Consider the following 14,705-nt stretch of genomic DNA (forward strand, 5'->3'; position numbering starts at 1 on the left):
ATTCCCTACAGATGCCAGAGACCCACCACAGCCATTGTATTATTAGTTACATCAGGAAGCCTTGTTACAGTACATGACTACTGAACCTGGAAATACTCTGAAATGTCACAGACCAAATTTCCATTTCTATATAGAATCTACAGAGACCTGTAAAGGTATTTTAAGTTGGATTGACATTTCTGCTTCCTTAAAAACTTAGCTTTCAAGAAGCTAATGTTCTCTGGGTCTATTGTTTGCTTCTTCCTGTATTGTATGCATATCATTTCTTGCTAATATTCTTAAATAGCTGTAAATTGTGTTTGATTCAAGGAGTTTATGGATTACATACGAAATTAGGTATTGAACAACTTAGAGGAAAAAAAACAACTTTCACGTTTTTCAAGATGTTTAAAACATTCACAGATCCTAAGCACTAACAACAACAAAAATAAATTATTTATTTTATAAAATAGGTGTTTAATTTGATAATAAAAAATTCACTATATAAAACTACAGAAATAGTATTATAAATGTTAAGAAACTTTTCATTTACACATTATCAGAATTGCTAATCAGGGAAAAATGTAAAATTCAAATGAAAAGAAAACTAGAACTATGCTTTAAACATTAAAGTGTGAATTGGACAATAGAGGCAATAATCTAGATAACTAAAATTAAACCAAAAAACTTCCATGATCATTTCCAAATTTTTAAGCATTTTTTTTTTTTTAAGTAGGCTCCACGTGGACCCAGTGTGGAGCCTTACATGGGGTTTGAACTCATGACCTTGAGATCAAGACCTGAGCTGAGATCAAGAGTTGGACACTTTCTTAAGTGAAATGTTTAATTTAAGAATAATCTGTCTTTCAAGTTCAGCAGTGTCTTCAGAAACACCTGATTAACCTGAGCTGAGATCAGGTTACTGAATGGGGTTCTATATAATAATTCTAATAGGAATCAGTAGTAAATATAATAAAAATGAGAATGCTTTGATAAATATCAAAATATCCCCACAATTTAAGTTCCCTTCTTTACTTGTTTTATATATGGTACTATATTTTCCTTGCATCTAAAATAAAGAATTCTCTTTATTCTGAGCCACTCAGGCACCCCATTTTTAAGCATTTTTAAAAAGATTTTATTTATTTGACAGAGAGAGTGCACACGCACAAGTGGGGGAAAAAGCAGGCAGACGGAGAGGGAGAAGCAGGCTCCCCACTGTGCAGAGAGCCCGATGCGGGGCTTGATCCCAGGACCCTGAGATCATTACCTGAGCCCAAGGCAGACACTCAACCAAGCCCCTTAAATATTTTTAATGGCAAACATTTTTGCCTGATTGTTGGGATAATTTTTTGTAAATTCTCTACTATATATAGGCACAGCTTTAAAATCAATAAGAAAATGGGGCAAAAAAGCTAGTTGTATATTCAGGAAATAATAGTTTATTAAAATAACCGATTTAATGCTTACTTGTGTTTATAATAATGATGTACATGTTATTTTAATATGAAACTAATTTTTACTTGAAAAAAAATTGTTCAAGCTCTTCTATACTGTTAGGAGTTAGTTAAACAGTTAGGTAGTCAGGGTGAGGGTCCCCAACAAGAAAATACGGAGTCAGGACATCTAAAAGAAAATAGCACTGACATCCTATTTTGCAGCTTAGACAGGACCACACTGACATTCTGCTTTGCAGCCTTTGCAGAAATGACTTCTGCAAAACGTCCTAAAATAAGACAATTAACCACAAGAGCATCTGTCAATATCATGGGCAAGGGGCAGTTAAGACCTAAGCCCCCACATGTCAGCAAAAAAAGGACCACCAGCAGTGGACATTAACCTAATTGGTAGGCAGATATGTGACCGAAGCCCTGACTGGCACGACTCAGCACACCCTGCTTGCTTAAGAAAGTCCTGCAAAAGACCTCATAAAAACCCTTAAACTTAGAAATAACGAGGGCAACCCACTCAGGTCCCCCTCCCTCCCTAGGAGCTTTGTACTCTTGCTCAATAAACCTTGCTTTGCTGCCCACCACTCTTCGTCTGGTCTACCTCTTCATTCTTCGAAGTGGTGTGACCAAGAGCCGCAGGCACTAAGGAGTCACAAAATCCTGTAACAGTACCAAATATATCTAGAAAATCGTTTCTTTAGATTTCTGAAAGTGTTTGGGATGTTTGTAGATTCTTGCTGTTTTATTGTGTCTCAGAATTTACACTGTATTGTAAAATGATTTCATGAGGGCCTAGCCTCTGATGAGATCTTTTCTGGGGTAGGCAAAGGGAGAATGCTAATGCCTGTCCATCAGCATTCTATTTCAGTTAGCATCAGAATGTTGGCTTTCTCATGGGGGCATATTGTGGCCTATTTTGAAGCTGCCCTCCTTAAGATATACATAGTACACAGTCCATATCGTGACTTGGCAGTGCCACTAGGTTAAGAAGTAGAAACTTGAATACCGGGGCTGATTTCATTTTCCTCTCTCCTCACCACACTGCTTGTGGTTCATTCAGTAAACCACCAGTCTTCAAAATTCCTCAGAAAGGAAACAGGCACGAAGCTCCACGTAGATGTATATTCCCAAACTACTGAGGACCACTGTCAATTTCTCAAGGTGATTCCCCTCCAGTGGCAGTTCTGGGGTGGGCCCAAGAGTTTTCACAGTTTTTGAAACATCTAACCAGAAACAATTGATGTCAGCTCTCCCTTTGATAAAAATCTCCAGTCTCTCTGAGAATGAGCTCCCTTCAGTTATTTTAGTGAGCTACACCTCAGCACTAACAGACTCATTTTCTCCCTCTAAGTTCTCCATTTTCTGCCTATATGGCTGGATTGGTGGGAATTAAGGTTGAAACACTAGTTTGGAAATCCTCTGAACAAGTAGGTGGAGTCCAGGGTAGGTTCAGGGTAAACTCTGGCAGCTTCATAACTGTTTTATAATATTAATGGACTTGTCTATTTCCTCAAAATTGAAAAAAGACCGATTTTACATATTGTAATGTATCTCAGCTAGTCCACTGATGTAACTAGAACTTTCCTGTAATACAAGAATGAAAGGGGGTGAGAGTTGTGAAGAACAAACACTACAAAAATCACAAAAGGGAAAAAAAAATCCTTTAATGTGTATAAAAATTATATTCTGTGAACATATAGTCACAAAAGGGTGTGCTAATATAAATATAAAATTGAGGATCTATTTTGTGTGACTATGAATAAACACTAAGCTTTGATGGTCATTATATAGGCTCTGAGTGAAACCTCACTTCCCGTAACCTTTTATAAATATTTCACTTCACTTATTTTATAATACATGTGGGGATGGCTATCAATAGGTATTTCATTGAACAAGACAGTTTTTTTCCTGCCCTCAACCAAGCATATACCTCATATGCATGCAATGGAGGGTTAAACAAAAATTATTACATAACATGGCAGATTATTAAGAATTTAAAGTGGCAGAATAACCTACTGAGAAATTAACTGTCTAGTTTGATTTTATTTTTTTTCTGCCATAGCACAACAAAATGGATAAAATGTTTTTCTGTTCCACCCTCCTTTTGTAGCAGGGAGCTATGTTTTTGTGTCCTTGAATTCTGGATTTCTTTATTTCCTGGGTAAAGGGGCAGAGAGGGTTTTCTTGTGTGTTAGTGGAGAGAAGTTGTTGGGCAGAATATAAACATAATATGTATTAAAAAGTTAAATTCCCTAGTTTCCCTACACTCATTCCAGTCTTTTGAATATACTTAATTCACTTGACTAACAGTGACTGTAGCATCTTCTCATTTTGTCACTTAAAGGTCTATGGTTCTCCAAGGACTCTTGTTTCTTTAATCTCCCAATGGATGGCTTTGTTGATTATGACAATTCCAACCTTTCTAGACATTCACATCACTTACTCCTTCTGGCATAGTCTCAAAATTTCAAGAGATACACAGAATCCTAATTCCCTCAGAAGAAACCAAAAGAAATACATACATATATGTATGTATGCATATATTTATTAACATCTTTCCCTTTTTTTTGTTTTAACAAATCTGTGAAAATGTTTCTGTGCTTTCCGATATGGTAGTCACAAGCTGTGTGTTGCTTTTGAGCACTTAAAATGTGCCTAGTGCACTGAGGAACTAAATTTTAACTTTCATTTAATTTTACCTAACTTAAAATGAAATTTAAGGAGTTACTATAGCTTGTGGATACCATCGGAGAGTGGGATTCTATAGGAAAAGTCAGTTTTATTTTGTGAAGTGTTATGTGAAGAAACATTTTAGAGAAAAAAAGTATACGCATTTTCATGGCAGTTACAGACATGTGGAAACTTCTGTTTTATATTTGTAAGAACAAATTAAAAGTGGGAAAATGGCAGTTAAAGCTCAAAATATATATTGATTACTTAGAAAGTTAGAAACAATGGGCCACAAAATTTACTGATACAAACAGGATAAAGGAAAGTAAAAGATTATGATTAATGATTTTACAATATCAGTCTTTTTATAGATATTATAAGGGGGCTTATATCCCAGAATCTGAAAATTCACAAGATGCAAGTACATGAAAAGTGAAATTTTAATCATAAATATAAGGCAGTATGTTCTCTCTTTGAGTTGTCTGAAAACCCTATCTGTTATACAACAAAGTCAGGTAGAAAGCACAAGTCATGGAAAGGGGGATTCTGTTTTTCAATTAGCACATAAATCTGAAGCTGATAATTAGAATTCAGTACTTTTATTGAGATTACAGTTTTATTTTCCTTCAACATCATAAATTTAGCAAAGGATTATTGGAAGTAAACATAAAATCACAGTGTAGCTGTTAAATTATTCTGCTTTCTTGAAGACTTTCTGAAAAATTATATTAATATGAATACATGTAACATTTTATAATTATGCTAAGATGTGTACAGAAAATAACCTGTGAAGTTCTTATTTATGTAGTAGGGAATTTAAACTTCTTTAGTGAAGTTATATTTATAAATTTTTGCTTCATTTCACATTTAAGTAATTACCAATGAGTTTAAGATTGCTAAAAAAAATCAGTGTTTTTTATGTTTAAAATTATAGACATAAATATCTGAGATGAGTCTAGCTAATAGTGATGTGTAAGGACTTTTTTTTTGTTTTCTAGAAGTTATCCTCTAATGTACATTTATATTAAATATAATTTAATAAAAAAATTTAATAAAATTTTTAGTCATGAACTTTGTAAGTTCACTAAAAGATATTGAAGATAAAGAACTAAATATTTTATCATACATATCATACATGTGAGTATGTCATTTGGGAAAGGGTTTTCCTGTAGGCCAGTGTTGTGTATTTCACTACATATTAAAATATTTGTCTCCAGAACTAGTTAGCAAGAGTTATGGAGTAAATCCACTATGATGTAAAATATCAATTACATTTCCCTTATGCACCAGTATCTCCTTTTGTCGTTTGCTGCTGCTGTCCAGTGCTGCCATTTGTGTGTGTGTGTTTGTGTGTATCTGTGTGTCTGCATTATAAAATAATCTATTTGAAGGCTAGTGAAGGGGGAATATTGTTTTCTGTTAATTCAATGGCAATTTCAATACTAAGCATTCATGGGGCACCTGGTGACTCAGTTAAGTGTCTGACTCTTGGTTTAGGCTCAGGTCATGATCTCATGGTTCATGTGATCGGGTCCTGTGTCAGGCTCCATGCTCAGCGGGGAGTTTGCTTGAAGATTCTCTCCCTCTGACCCTCACCCTGCTCACGCAAGCTTGTGTGCTTGTGCTCTCTCTTGCTCTCTAAAATAAATAAATCTTAAAAAAAAACCTAAGTGCTCATGGAGAAAGTAAGATGTTATGGGCAAAGACTTTTTTTGCATTGTGTATGAAGAGAATAAAAATTAAATCATACACTTTCTATTGGGTTTGTTCATCATGACATAATATATTCCAATAAGGTCTTACATAACCCTAACTAAGCCAACTTTCTGAAAAGAATATTACTTATCTCATTTGCTCTCTCTCTCTCTATAAATACAGAATTTGAACACAAAGTTCTAGGTGGGCCCAATCAGACTTTATATTATCTAAATGGGTTTTTAAATTAAGAAAATTTTGTAGAAACTTTGGAAATAGTTTTATTATTTATTATTTGCTATATGTATAAAATAATATAATTATATATATATAGATGAATAATAATTTTCACATTTTGGTAATAAGTATAGAAAAAATACCCATGAAACTATCACCCAACTTAAGCAGAAGATTGCAAATAATATATATATATATATATATATATATTTTTAAGATTATTTATTTGACAGAGAGAGATACAGCGAGAGAGGGAACACAAGCAGGGGGAGTGGAGAGGGAGAAGCAGGCCTCCTGCCGAGCAGGGAGCCCGATGTGGGGCTCGATCCCAGGACCCTGAGATCATGACCTGAGCCGAAGGCAGACGCTTAACGACTGAGCCACCGAGGCGCCCGAATAATATATATTTTTTAAAGATTTTATTTATTTATTTGACAGAGAGAGACACAGCGAGAGAGGGAACACAAGCAGGGGGAGTGGGAGAGGGAGAAGCAGGCTTCCCGGCAAGCAGGGAGCCCGATGTGGGGCTCGATCCCAGGACCCTGGGATCATGACCTGAGCTGAAGGCAGTCGCTTAACGACTGAGCCACCCAGGCGCCCCACAAATAATATTATATGCATAATTCTTATTTATGATTTAATAACTAGTCAATCAACATGGTTCAATCCAGAGCCTTGATTTTGTTCTTAAATAATTTTTGCTGCCATACATGTTACTCTTTTAAAGTGTTTCTTCAATGATTATTAAGAAGAGAAGCATGTAGCACATAATTCTATATCATTTTAATAGTCAGTACCCTCATGCTCCTATAGATAGTCAAAATAAACAGAGCACCAAGAACAGTGACATCAGAACAGACTCTATTCTTGTCCAAACATACCACATCCTACTTTAGTATTTTATAAAGTGAAACATGCTTGTGCTGACCCTTTCATGACTTTTAAAACATTTCAATAATTTACAGTCTATTCCAACTCCCACTTAGTACTTTCCTTCTATGAAGAAATTGGAATCCTCTTTTACCAGGGACTTGCCAACATAGGTTGTGTTTGTACCAAAACTATGAAGAAAGCGGTCCGGGTCATCACTGAGAAGTACTATGCATGTCGGGCAACAACTTCCACACCAAGTGTGTGTGTGAGGAGATTGCCATTATTCCCAGCAAGAAGCTCTGCAACAAGATAGCAGGCTATGTCACACATCTGATGAAGCCGATGCAGAGAGGCCCCGTGAGAGGTATCTCAATCAAGCTTCAGGAGGAGAGAGAAAGGAGAGAGAATTTTGTTCCTGAGGTCTCAGCCCTGGATCGGGAGATCACTGAAGTAGATCCTGACACTAAGGAAATGTTGAAACTCTTGGGCTTTGTCCAACCTGCAGGTCACTTAGCCTACAGTTGGGATGAATTTCAAAACGCCATGTGGAGCCACTTGAATCCTTCTGCCATTCTATAATACCTTCAGTAACCTTGGAAAACAACATAGCAATAACAACAAAAAAGAAATTGAAATAAAGTCCCCTATTAGTCTAATATCATTTCTACTTATAATATTTACATATTATAAATTATAGCTATTTTAGGGGATTTCACTGTACACATTTCATATAACACATACTATAGTTTTCAATTACATAATACGTAGGTAATAATGCCAAATAAACTTACAGATTTCCTTTGGTTTTCTGTGTTCTGATCATGTATTACCATGTATGTTATATAGAAAAAAATATCATTTTAACAATTTCCTATTCTCAGGTTATTGCATAACAGTGCAGATGCCATCATTTCTTCTGTTATTTTTGCCACATGCATAATTTTAAAAGATATGGTACTTTAAAATTACTTTGAAGAAATTATTGCCCTTAAGAATTCTGCTATATTATTAATATGTTACTCAATAGGTACTTTTCAAACATCCTCACTAAAATAGGCAATATCATTTCCTCTATCATTTTCCTCCATCCCTTTGTACTTGTTTCATAAGAAAATGAGCATGTGAATAAACTCTTTTATAAATAGAATCTATTTTCAAATTAAGAAAGAAACAAACATATTGAAGATGATTTTCTAATGATTTTATAGTAAGGTTCTAACTATATTAATAATAACTTATAAAGGTATGTATTTATCTAATATATGTTTATAATATATCTAATATATGTTTATATTATAAAGATACTATAAAATAAAATATTCAGGACAGGGGAATTTTCTGAATTTAAAGGTAATGGAAGAACTCCCAAAGAAGAATGTCAGTAGATTTTAATCACAAAATACCACAACTCCTCAATATAAGAAAACCACAATTAAAAGACAAATAGCTATGGATCACAATATTAAAATAAATTAAACTTCGTTTAAAGCATTACAGTTTAAATGCTTCAGGCGAATAGATAAGGGAATACTAATGTGATGATAGATAAATGTACACTTAGAATTGACAATTCAGAAAAAACAATTATGATATTTGCCACAAATATTCAAAACCCATCTGAACACGAAGCAGCTGATAAAATTACATTTTAACAGAAAATTTTCATTTCTAATTCCCTAATACATTCCTACAGGGAAGATATGAATTCTGGGGTTCAAGATATATGTGTACATTTTTGTGGTCACATCTTAGTAGCTCTTTAAAAATTTAGACTCTACAACATAACAAAATCTAACTTTTTCTCCTCTATGTGTGCCCCGTTGCCCTTTATGATCCTTTCATGCTCTGCTTTTCAGTGGTGTCCTTAAGAAGGTTTTATTCTTGGATTTCAGTGTAACCTTACCATCTCTGCTATTAATTAACCTTTCTTCCTCTGAACTGGTTACACATTCAGTGTGCATGTTTGTCTTTCTTTGTTCTATTTGAGCTGTCTGTGAAATGTAGCAGAGGAACCAAGGCTCTCTCAGCAAAAGGGCACCAACTCTTTTTGCAGCCTACTCCTTGGCTCATGGATTCTTAGCGGTCAGTTTGAGACCATAATTGTGTTCGTATGTCACCACAGACTATTCTCAGGGGCCTGCCCTCAATTCCTTATTCCCTTACAGAATCCTAAATACCATTTCCAGTCCCTTTACCATTTAAGCTTTCAACTAAACAACTTCAGGATACAATTCTCAGGGGAGAAGTGAAAAAAAAAAAAAAAAGTGTAGTTGAAAACTAGCTTCTGTGGTGTGTGTATTCAGATAACCAGTGGCCAAACTGCAGAAATTTCTCTGTCCTTCTATAACATATTTCTGAAAGAAGGGGAAGGTGATTCAGACAACTGTCACAAGTCCAGCAAGTCTCATTTATATAGATGTCAAAGGGTTTGGTTACTATTTTTAAATCAGAATAACCACAGTGTGGTTCTTGATATTCAGTGCATACTAAAAATTAAGGTTTAACATTCTACAGAAAAACATCACTGTTGCCATTTGTCTAAAAAGTACTGCTGTGTTCTGGTTAATTTGTTTTAAAGAAACAATCACAATCACGGTGTTTAAATATGAGGAGTTTTTAGAAGTTAATTCTATCAGTGAAGTGATACAGATTGAAATTTCTTCTAAACATAATTTGGGTAACAGAGGTAAAGGATCAGCTGCATACTTACTTTATGTGACTTTGGGTCAAGTTAACTACATTCTCAAACTACATTTTTAGCATTTACTGAGAAGAATGATCGACCTGACTTGACCAGGCAAACCTGACATTAGGAACGAGTGAGGCAATTTTGTTAGAAGCAGTTTTTCCATCAGGTAAACAACAGGGGTCATGGAAGTTATGTTCATGCTGTAATGGAAAGCAGAACAATGGATGGGAATTTGACTCTAAAAGACTCCAGGGATGGAAGATCCTTCACCACTCAATAAGCAAAACAGTGTGGGAGCAGGTATCACACCAACTGTAGCATTAACCTTCAGAATGGATTCCTGACAGTCATTGATGGTTCTCTGATAATGTGATTTCAAAGTCAGCATCCAAGTTCCTTGGAGGCAAAGTAGTGTGGCCTTCTACCTCAAAGAGTCTGTAGAAACTTTTTGACCAGCCCAGGAGAATCTGTCACCAGAAGCTGAATTACTGAACAAGGATTAGGGAACTTTAGCTCACATTGAAAGACAGACTGTAATTGAGTTGATGATCTTGGCCTGAGTCAATATGAGAGGTCTTTAATGAGACCTAAAGGCTGGAATTTTCAAAATAATGACAATAACAAAAACAAGCAGTCCAAATTGGCTGTTTTTTTTCCTTAAGGAAGATTTATAACATTTCACCAAAAATATACTTTGTTGAGAAGTTTTTTGCTTTTGTTTTGTTTTCCTATATGTCAGGCAAGCCTTTCTCTGCTGAGAGGTTGACTAAGTGGATACACTACTCTCTTCTTGTTTCTGTTACCTCTGACTTCTGATCCCTCAATTGAAATCCCAAGTCTGACTTTGATTTTCTGGAGTGCCACCAAGAAAGGACATCAGAGACAGATGGAATAAACAGGCCTACAGATTTTTTCTTACCTTAGGGTTCCATCAGTTTTATTCTGAGTCACGGTGTCACAAATTTTTCAAAAACCGAGTGCTGCTAATTCACAGTATGCTCTGGCCATGCAGTTGATGGTGATATTGATGTATGCAACAAATATACCTAAAAAAATTAGGAAATCAGGCTGAAAGTGACCATAAAGTTAAATAAATCAAGAAGGAAGGAGAATTGGGGATTGGTATCTGGAATCTCAGAGGTTGCCTCAATTACAGAGAGAAACATGCCTGGGAGAGATTGAGGAGTTGATTTTATATGTCTCAGTAAACATGATCAGCTGAGAACTCAATTATTGTCCCATCAAATACAACCATTCTTTTTCAAGGTTAGGAACCAGGGGCTGCCTCCTTGGTTAAAACTGAATACTTGCTGAAAAAGAGGAGTGGTAAAATGAGTATTCTTTTATATTGCACTTAGAAGAGAAATGCAACTATTTATACACATACAGTAAACAATAAGACATCTCAATTTCCATGTTATTTGAATTATTTGAGAGCATAAGAAAAGTTGTAAAACTTTTCAGCTTATTGTAAGTCATCAATTATATAAACACATGACATATCCAAATTTTAAAATCCCAGTACAATAAAATCCTAAATAAAGTATTCACAAATACAATTTACCACTGTTTAAATGGGAAAAAAGTCATGACCAAAGTAACATTTAATCCTGAAAAGGCAATACATATTTAATATCATTAGATTTATATTATCAGTGATCATCTTCATAGTTTTAAAAAATCTTTGATAAACTGATTAAAGCATACATTTATTTAAAAATATATAAAACTCTTAATATGCTAGAACTAATATACCATCATTGAAAATCCCTGATGTTTCCAACCAAAAGACAGGAAATTGGCTGTAGAGCAAGACAGAACTTTTATATAACAAGTACTCTATTGTAAAACAAAACAAAACAAAAAAACAAAACACTATAGGGAAAACCATGGCGTCAGCCCCAACCCAGCCAGCAAAAGCAGAGTGGAGAGCCTAGATTTTCACTGTCTGCAGGTTGTAGCAAGGTGCAGCAGCTTCCTTCCAATACCACATAGGAGTGGTGTCAGAGAAGGCTGATTTGGGAGCCAAAGCAATTCATTTCTTCTAGGTGGTAACAAGGACCCAACATGGTGTTGATGGAGACCATATGGTGAGCCTGAAGTAAAGAGGCAGTGTTCCTCCTCCACTCCTCCTGGGAAAGCATTAGAAGAGGGCTCTTGGGAGAGTCAAGACTTTCCCTCTTGCCAGCAGTAACAAGGACATCCTCCCCAACTTGGTGTAAATGGAAAACATATAAGATGCTAAAAAAAGGTAGAGCTTATGCCTCCTAGACAGGGAGATATTAGTAGAGGACTAGCAGGGACCCAGAACTACCATCTCACAATAATAATGACTACCTCCTGATCTTGGGTATCAACAGAGGCCAAGTGGAGAAGCTGGACTTCTGCTTTTCTGGCAATAATGACGTGGCACTTTGCCCTTTCCTTGCCAGAGCAGTGTCAGAACAAGCCAGCTAAAACAGGTTTAAATGAGATCCAGAGTTTCATAATCTCAAAATATCTAAGTTTCAGTAACAAATTATTCATTCTACCAAGAATCAGAAAGATCTCAAACTGAATAAAAAAGACAATCAATAGACGCCAACACTAAAATAACAGGGGTTGGAATTATCTGACAAAGACTTTAAAGCAATCATCACAACGGTGTTTAAATGAGCAATTATTGGGCGCCTGGGTGGCTCAGTTGGTTAAGCGAATGCCTTCAGCTCAGGTCATGATCCCAGGGTCCTGGGATCGAGTCCCACATCGGGCTCCCTGCTCTGCGGGGAGCCTGCTTCTCCCTCTCCCACTCCCCCTGCTTGTGTTCCCTCTCTCGCTGTGTCTCTCTCTGTCAAATAAATAAATAAAATCTTAAAAAAAAATAAATGAGCAATTATGAACATATTTGAAACAAATGAAAAATAGAAAGTTATGGCAAGGATATAGAAATTCTCAGCAAAGAAATTGAAGCTATAAAGAAGAACCAAAGGGAAATTATGGAACTGAAAAATATGGTAACCGAAACAACTCAGTAGATGGGCTCAATAGCAGAATGGATGGAACAAAGGAAACAATCAGTGAACTTAAAGACTCAACAATAAAAATTATCCAATGAGAAAACAGAGAGAACATAAACTGAAAAAAGAAATGAACAGAAGCATAGGCACTGGCAGGGTTGAAAGAAAAAGATCATATTGGTGTAATTGGAGTCCAGGAAGGAAATTAAAAAATGGGGGGCAGGGAATAAGGCTAAAAGAGTACTTGAAGAAACAATGGCTGAAAAATCCTCTAATTTGACAAAAGAGAGAAACCCACAATTTTAAGAAGCTGAGCAAATTTCAAGATAAACCCAAAGATATCAACACCAAGAAACATCATCGTCAAACATCTAAAAACTAATAGCAAAGAAAAATCTTGAAAGTTCTAATGAGAAACAACATTTTAACTGTCAGGCAAAAATAATTCTCATGACAACAGGTTTCCCATAGAAACCATGAAGGTCAGAAAGAAAAGAACTGTCAGCCCAGAATCCTATATCGAGGGAAAATATTCTTCAGGAATGAGGGGGAAATCAAGACATCTTAGAAGAAAGAAACTACAATGAATAGGAATTGATAAAAGAAAATATCCGAATCTCCAAAAAGCATATGGAACATATTTAACAGCATCTATCAGCAGATAAATACAAATTAACTCCTCTGTGATGTACTATGTTGCACCTACCAAGATAGCTAAAATTAAATAGATTTACATTAATTATTGATAAGGATATGAAGGATCTGGAACTCTCATTCATTGTTGGTGGTTGTTTAAATTGAGTATAAGACTTTGGAAAACTGTCTGTATTTACTAAAGCTAAACATATGCCTACATTATGACTCAGCAAATCCACTTCTGCTATACACCCAAAAGGCATGTATTTATATGTTCTCAAAATCATAAACAAAAGAATGTTTGCAATAGCTTTATTCATAATATTTCCAAACTCTTTCTACAGGAAAATGGATGAGATGTTCTATTCAAATAACAGAATACTATACATGTAGAAAAAAGGATGGAACTCTGATATGCAGAATAATATGGATATTATATTGAGCAAAAAAAGCAGACACAAATGAAAATATATAAATGCACTTATATGAATTTTAAGAACCAGCAACACTTATCAATGATTATAAAAGTCAGAATAATTAAGAAATTCTGAGGGTATTAGAAAGGAGAATGATTGAAATTTATAGATCTGGTATCTGATATTGGGCATTATATATGTAAATAGTCTTTAAGTTCTACACTTAAGTTTTTTGAACAGGTGCAGTTGCGTTTAACTGGCTTAAGTATGTTTTCTAACTGAAAGTTAAGTCGCTCATTATTTGAACTTGAAGTTTTCAAATTTCAGAGTCCATGGTAATCTCCATTATGTCATATTGCCCTCCTAAAATAAATAGTGCCATCTAGATCTAATTCTATAGCTCAGTGGCCCTAGAATGTGGAAGAGAATTTATTCTGATTAAGAACACTGAAGAAAGAATACTAATATAGGGGCAACAATTCAATGTAATTCACTAGATGTTCCGCATAAAATATCACTTTAAATGGAGGACCACTTATGATTAAAAAAATTGTAATTTCTCTACTCATATTGAATAGAAAGTAAAAGAGTAGGACTTTTGTTATCCTCATAGATGCGGACTCAATAGTAATAAACTATTCAAAAAGTAGGGCTTTTTTTTCCAACAAATATATAAATTGCTTTGTTAACACCAAAAGACTAAATTTTTAGTGTAAACATATTGTAAAAGGTAACTATCATATATAGGGAAATAAGATATTAAAATAATATCTAATACTGATGCAACTAAATATAATATTCCCCTCAAATTAAGGTGTTCTCTCTGAGTCTTTCCCAACCCATTGCTCATATGGGTTATCTAATCTTCTCACATTTTTAGTTATCTCCTATATGCTGAAAATTATCAGTATTAAGGCAGCCTTCTCCTCTGCTCCCCCTTTACTATTTGGACATTTAATGGATACTTCCAGAACAAAATATCCTATGATAAGCTCATTATCCTTTTCTCTAAACCTAATTTTGCATTCTCAGCATTATATTATAGTGCCACAGTTAACCCACT

The 14,705-nt window shown here is 35.0% G+C and overlaps 1 pseudogene; it reads left to right on the top strand.

The window, feature by feature from the left end:
• The window catches only part of LOC118008971, a 79,373-nt pseudogene extending 71,909 nt beyond the window's left edge, over nucleotides 1-7,464 (top strand).
• The last annotated feature ends 7,241 nt before the right edge of the window (nucleotides 7,465-14,705 follow it).

This window comes from Mirounga leonina, unplaced genomic scaffold (assembly GCF_011800145.1).
Source record: "Mirounga leonina isolate KUSES-001 unplaced genomic scaffold, KU_Mleo_1.0 Mir_126, whole genome shotgun sequence".
Lineage (NCBI taxonomy): Eukaryota > Metazoa > Chordata > Mammalia > Carnivora > Phocidae > Mirounga > Mirounga leonina.